The 7,509-nt window shown below is 40.3% G+C and overlaps 1 pseudogene; it reads right to left on the reverse strand.

Moving 5' to 3' along the window:
- Positions 1 to 562: 562 nt before the first annotated feature.
- Positions 563 to 7,509, reverse strand: part of LOC102762560 — a 10,870-nt pseudogene continuing 3,923 nt past the window's right edge.

A 7,509-nucleotide genomic window follows, 5' to 3' on the forward strand; every position in this document is an offset into this window, starting at 1 on the left:
AAACCACAAATTAAGGAATGCAGCTGCTACACATTTAGCTCCAAACTCGCCTGAAAGAATAGGACCCAGGAGCTCTGTCGATATCTCTATAGTTCATGCTTCTAGCTCTCAGGGACCCATGACACCCACTCTGATGATCCACTCTCCCCCAACACTTGGTCTACTGGCTCTAGGTTCACACTCTGGTCTTAGTTTATCCTCTGATCACTTTGTAGGGGAAATAGTGTCAGATGGAGATTCCTATCTCCTGAACATGAACCTTGTGTACTTTTACTTCTTCCTCAGGTTGTGAGGGTTGGTTCACCATGGTGTGTTCATTATTGGTGATTTTCAAAGGCATCTCATTTATATTTTTACCTCTATTTTATTTTTATTTTTTAACTTTTCAAAATTTTATTTTGATGCAGAATATGATAAATGGACTTTTAAAATGACTGAATTTTATGGAAAATGAATAGAAAATAAATTAGAACCATGTTAAAATAAAAGGTCAGCTAAATGTCTAAACTTAAGGATATGAGCTCCATAGATAAACTTTGATTCCACAGTCTTTTTAAGAAGTTTATGTCCTTTGAATAGCATTGCTATGAACTGATCCAGAGCATAATGGCATACAGGAAAGCTTAACAAGGGGGGTAATCAGGAAACCTTTCCTTGGTGCTGCTTTGATGATGTCATCCACATGCAAAAGCACCTCTGCTGCTTCAGCTGCACGCAGAAGAACCAACACTTCACTTGGACACTGTCTGTGATGCCCAGCACTGCCATCACCAATAGCACCTTCCTTCATATCCAGTCCAGCAGTTGTATTGCCTTCATATGGGCAGCTCAGAGCTGTGCCACCAGATCTGCACTGTCACAGCCTGCATTGTCAGCTCTAACAGTGGGCAACATCCTCAGTGCTTGAGCCTAAGAATCCATTGCAACAGCTTCTTTACCTGGTGTTTATCAGCAGCTGTGACACATCATGAGACATCAGCTCAGAACAACCTCCTCCATAAACCCTTCTAGAATCCTTCACAGTGTGTGCAAGAACACAAAGAGCATCATGCAAAGATATTTCTGCTTCATCTAAAATGTGTTGCACCATGAAGAGCAATAGTGCAAGCTTCACTCAGAAACTTGAATGAGTGTGTCTTGTACAGTCTTGACTTCTTCAATAACCTTGCAACTTCCAAGCTTCATTAATTCTGGTTGGTCAAAGTTAGAGGCAATTTCACCACCTGTGACAAGAGCCAGGCATTCTACACCTGCAAAATCTGCATGTTCAATAGCCATAACCCCAGCGGGATAAAGAAGGTGTTCAGGATAATTATAAATTAATTTGATGTTAATAATGCAGTTTATTCCATGCTTAAGAATATGTTAAACTTTCTCCTTCATTGATTCTTTTTATGCTTGTTCTATTTCAGCAACCTTTGCTATAGAATCAACTCTTATGCGGGAACCAAATATCTTTATTTTGTCTGTATTCATACCAGTATTTGCAATAAGAATTTTAGCATTTTCAATTCACTTTGATTGATTTACTCCAATTTTTTCATCCAACAGAAAGCCTTCATCTAAATAGGAATCCAACAGATTCCCCCTAGCTTCTTGATAACGTGAATTGCCTCCAGATTACCAAGCTTTCAATCTGAGAACAGCATCTACAGCTAACTTAGTAAAGTGATCTTTGTGACGAGTAAGAAGTTTTGAGGATTATGTTGTTCCTGCAGTGTTCATTAAATCTTGGAGGAGAGACCTGGGGGATATGTTCTCTGATGATCTGGTTACTGCTTTTATTCTCCAGGAGTAAACACCCTCCTGAAGAACTCCCTGCCTCCTCCCTTTATGCCTTACATTTCCTTTCACACCACCCGTAGAGCAGAGGTTCTCAACCTGTGGGTCGCGACCCCTTTGGGTGTCGAACGACCCTTTCACAGGGGTTGCCTAAGACCATCAGAAAACACTTGTATATACGCCCACATGCAGATATGCCCACATACGAGTACCCGGCGTGATGACATCAACAATGAAAATACATCCTGCATATCAGATATTTACATTATGATTCATAACAGTAGAAAAATTACAGTTATGAAGTAACAATGAAATAATTTTATGGTTGGGGGTCGCAACAACATGAGGAACTGTATTAAAGGGTCACAGAATTAGAAAGGTTTAGAACCACTACCTTAAAGAAAGGCACTTACTTCCTCTGCCCCATTAATCAGTCAGAAGGAGGCCTTAATATTTACTTTGGTCTCTCCTCCAGGAAATGTTGCATTTTAAGGAGGCAGTTGGGGATGTCATTGGGCAGTGACCAGAGAAATGCTATTGCAGCCCCAGCAACCAATAACCTTGGGCTATGCTGGAAGCTGGTCCATCCTTGCTGCTTGACACAGTCGCTGCAGGGAAGAAACATCTGCACAGCATATGTCTCAAGGGACCTGGCGTATATGGCATACGGTTCTTAATATGTTTGCTCCCCTACTTAGCACTATGTGTTTTAACCAAGGTCACCTCTCTGAGAAAGGTTGTTTCCCCAGGTGGAAATTTTTCCCTGGAGTTAGGGATTAACAGGACTAAGGAAGGGAATAAATCAGTAAAACCCCTTAACTAAGTGCCAGGCAGGTAGTTAATCACTTTAACTCTGTACAATCACACTTAAACTACATAATCTTTATTTAGGATAATCTCCTTCAGTTACTTCCTTGTAGCTTAACAGAACAATCGAGTAGTGACCTTGGAATGGAGATAACAAACACTCTAACCTTTGGAATAGAATGGATAGGATTAAAAGCAACTGGTATAAATACAGATGTAACAGGAGAATAAAGACAGAACCTAGCTGGAGAACATGACTAGAGAACCTGGCTAGGCTGCTGATCAACTAAACGCTGTCTCCATGTCATTTCTTCTTCACCGACTTCATCCACATCTTTGGGAACCCCTGGACCTGCTGGGGTTAGACCCCAACAGGGCTGTGCTAACAAAGACACTGTCTTCTGACAGGAGTTTCTGTTGGATGACACACACAAGGGCTTTAATCTAACATGTAAGACCTTGGTAGAACTGGTCTGTATTTTGAATTTCTATAGGTTAATAAAATAACATCTGAAAGGAAAAATACATGAAGTAAGACTAACAATGCAGATTAAATGTAAGTGAACTTAAAGGAGTATTATAGAAACTCTCCAAAATGGAACACATTACATTTTCCAGAAAATAGCCCAGTATCAGGCATGTAAGAGACAATAAAAGCAGTCAAACATATATACATGCAATAGAATTCCAGAAAGAGGGGAGAAAGCACCAAAAATAATGGTTGATGCCCTAGCTGGTGTGGGTCTGTGGATAGAATGTTGGCCTGTGGTCTAAAGGATCCCAGGTTCAACTCCAGCCAAGGGCACATGCTCAGGTTGTGGGATTGACCCCGCCTCAGTAGGGTGCATACAGGAGACAGCCAATCAATTGATTCTCTCATTGATGTTTCTATCTCTCTATCTCTCTATCCCTCTCCCTCTCTGAAATAAATAAAAATACATATTAAAAAAAGAATGGTTGAAGGAATTATGGCAAATATTTACAGAATGTGGTGTAAATTATAAAGAGATCAAAGGACACCAAAGTACCTCAAGAAGAAAAAGGATATTGTTCAAAAGTTTATAATGGTCTCAATTATTTTCCATTGTCTCTTGTTTAGGCCTCCTTCTATGTGGTCTGTTTCTGATTTCCTTTTTGGCAATTTCTGTGGAACATGAACCCTTTAAAATTTTATTAATGATTGCATTAAATGAAAAATATTTTAGTTTATATATCATTGCCAAGTATCTGTTAACTCTCTGCTCTCTAAGATGAAGAGATATGCCTATTGTTACCTCTCCGACTAAAGAGCAAGATTTAATAAAAACATCAAAGTTCACAACAAAAACTACCAAAACCAGAGAACAATGGATGAGGACTCTAAAGTACTGAAGGAACATTGAAAATTCATGAACTTTGAATTCTAAAGTAAATGAAAATGTATTTCAAAATTGGATGTAAATGAAATGACAAAATATCAAATTTTGTGAGATGCAGGTAGGGCAGTCCCTAGAGGAAAATGTATAGATTAAATGCTTATTTTAGAAAAGAATCAAGATCTTTAAATCAATTATCTGCGTCTCCACTTTAAAAAGTTAGAAAAAGACACTGGTTCTTGCTGCCTCCCACAACCACATGAAGATTACAACTAAAATACAGAGCAACCATCATTCTAAACCACCTGAAATCTGGCTGAATGGAAGTCCTACAACTAGAGAGGTATGGAAGAAAACACACTGAGACTGGTAGGAAGGGAGGAGGCATGGAACAGGCTAGTCAGACACCCACATGTGGTGTATGTTTAATCAGGAGGGATATCTCGGCCTGGAGGCCTTCCGTGAGAAGCAGAGTCTCAGTCCCACACCAGACCCCCAACCCAGGTTTCCAGAGCTGTGGAGAGAAGTCCTCATAACTTCAGGTTGTAAAAACCAGATAGTGTCTTTGAGTGATCCTGAGGCAGCTAGAGATCTAGGCTGTTCCTCTTAAAGGGTGGGCACAGGGACTTATAGGGTCCCATTTCCTCTGAGCTCCAGTGGCAGTGGTGGAATTCGATGACCCAGAGACATACAGGGAAAAACTGGACTGTCTGGCATTTAGGTCAGGAACTTGGGGTGACTTTCTCCTGACAGAAGTGCTCACAGGGGTCATTGTTTCTGTCCTGGGACCTTCCCCATTGCATAGTTGCTTTGAAGCCATATATGAGTTTCCATCAATGTGGCTCCCACAGTTTGCTTTGCCCTGGTGATTCCCTGAGAACATGCCCCATCCATATTTCAGTCCCATCTACACTGTTTGCAGCAGCTTTTCCATGTGAGTGGCTTGTCCTGGTTCAGGCTTCAGAGTGTCCTAAAATCTCTCTAACAAGCAGCAGCTGGCATCAGCATGCCCCCAATCAATCAATAAGTGGTTCAACACCCAGCACTAGCAGCACACAACTTGTCCTCACCTGGGCACTCCCAAGCCAAAAACAAGTAGCAGCCATCTGAAGATCACCCTGTAGCTCCTGGTTGGTAGCCCACGCAGTGGCTGACTTTGCTGCCCCCAGGAGGCCCTAGAGCCATTGCACCTGGTGGACACCAGATTACAACTCCACATACACAGGAGGAGGAGAAAAAAGAGGGAGAATAGAGAAGGAGGAAGGCAAATAGGAGGAGAAGGAAAGAGAAGGAGGAAGAGGAGGAGGAAGAAGAATAATTAGAAGAAGGGATAAAAATATGAACAAAAATGTCAATAAATACATATCTATCAGCAGTTGCATCTAAAAACCAAAATAAGCCAAAAAAAAAACTGAATGAAAAAAAATAAACTATTGAAAAAAATAGAACCTGAGGCATGGAAAGATGGAACAGACTGAAAACACTCAGAGGGAAGTGGGAGGGAGGGTGAAAAGAGATGAACCAAAGAATTAATATGCATATATGCATTGTTTATGGACATAAATAGGAAGGCCTGGGATGGGGCAGGAACAGGGTGGAGGGTTGATATGGGGAGAGAAAAAGGGGAACAATAGTAATACACTCAACAGCAAAGATTTTTTAAAAATAAATTAGAAAAGGAAGATCAAAATCAACTAAAATCAAGCAGAAGGAAGGAAAAATGAACAGAGATTAATGAAATCAAAACAAAAAAAATAATAGAGAAAAATGAATAATGCCAAAAGCTGAATCTTCTAAAAGGTCAATGAAACTAATCAAATGTTCACAAGACTTTCAAAGAGACCAATTACCAATATCAGAAATTAATTAGGAGATATAAACACATTCCCCAATGCATTCTTATGAGACCGGCATTCTTTGTGCAGTCAGTACAAAGAAATAGTAAACTACTGATCAAAATTTCTTATTAACATATTTACTAAAATCCTCAACAGGATATTAGTAAATCCTGCCAGCAATATAAGAAAACCATACTACATACATGACAAAGCATGAATTATCCCAACAATTCTAAGCTGATTCATCAACCAATGTAATCCAACAGATCAACTGTGTAAAGGAGAAAATTCACGTAGTCATAAAAATTGATACAGAAAAGTGTGTGACAAAACACAGAATTCATTTGTGATAAAAATGCTTAGAGAACTTGGGATAAAAAGGCACTTCTTCAATCTGATCATGGGATTCCTGTAGCTACTATCATACTCGATTGTGGGAAATTAAATGATTCCCCCTCAGATGGGGGAATCATTTTTTTTGTTGGACAAAAGGAAATTCATTTTATTACAACAGCACTCACATCTGCATCAGAATAACCAAACCACCCATCCATCCACCAGAAGAAAGAAAGAAGCTGAGATTTAAGGACACTTGCTTCTTTTGAACTTCAGGAGCAGGAGCAGGTTGGTTCTCATAATGCTCCTGCCAATATAATGCAACAGGAGACGAAGACCGGGCAGACTGGGGAGTCGGGGGAGGTGACCCATGGGCCTTCAAGAACTTCTCAAGTTGTTTCATCTTCTTATCTTGGGCACGGTTTTCCCGGTGCCTTGCTGCCAGGCTCAGGAGCATGTTTTTCACCCTATTTTGGACATTTTTTTCTTTCTTTTTTTTTTCTTTTTCAGTCCAATTTTATTTTACATGTTACTACATATGCATAATTTAGCAAAACTCGGGCTGTTTTTTTTTTTTAATTGACTTTTAGAGAGAAACATCGATTTGTTGGTCCACTTATTTATGCACTCATTGGCTGTCTCGTATGTGCCTTGACTGGGGATTGAACCTGCAACCTTGGTGTATCTGGACAATGCTCTACCCAACTGAGCTACCTAGCCAGAGCCAATATTTTATATTTTTATGATTTCAGAGAGAAGGAACAGGGATAGAAACATCAGTGATGAGAATCATTGATCGGCTGCCTCCTGTATGCTCCTACTGGGGATCAAGCCCACACCCAGGCATGTGCCCTTGACCAGACTTGAACCTGGGACCCGTCAGTTCGCAGGCTGATGCTCTATCCAGAGCTAAACCAGCTAGCTAGTCATAGGGGATTTTAAAGAGCACAGTACACAATGCAAAAATTCGATTATATGCGGAGTCGGGGGAGGTGACCCATGGGCCTTCAAGAACTTCTCAAGTTGTTTCATCTTCTTATCTTGGGCACGGTTTTCCCGGTGCCTTGCTGCCAGGCTCAGGAGCATGTTTTTCACCCTATTTTGGACATTTTTTTCTTTCTTTTTTTTTTCTTTTTCAGTCCAATTTTATTTTACATGTTACTACATATGCATAATTTAGCAAAACTCGGGCTGTTTTTTTTTTTTAATTGACTTTTAGAGAGAAACATCGATTTGTTGGTCCACTTATTTATGCACTCATTGGCTGTCTCGTATGTGCCTTGACTGGGGATTGAACCTGCAACCTTGGTGTATCTGGACAATGCTCTACCCAACTGAGCTACCTAGCCAGAGCCAATATTTTTATGATTTCCGAGAGGAAGGACAGGGAT

This window comes from Myotis davidii, unplaced genomic scaffold (genome assembly GCF_000327345.1).
Source record: "Myotis davidii unplaced genomic scaffold, ASM32734v1 scaffold3183, whole genome shotgun sequence".
NCBI classification, from domain to species: Eukaryota; Metazoa; Chordata; class Mammalia; order Chiroptera; family Vespertilionidae; genus Myotis; species Myotis davidii.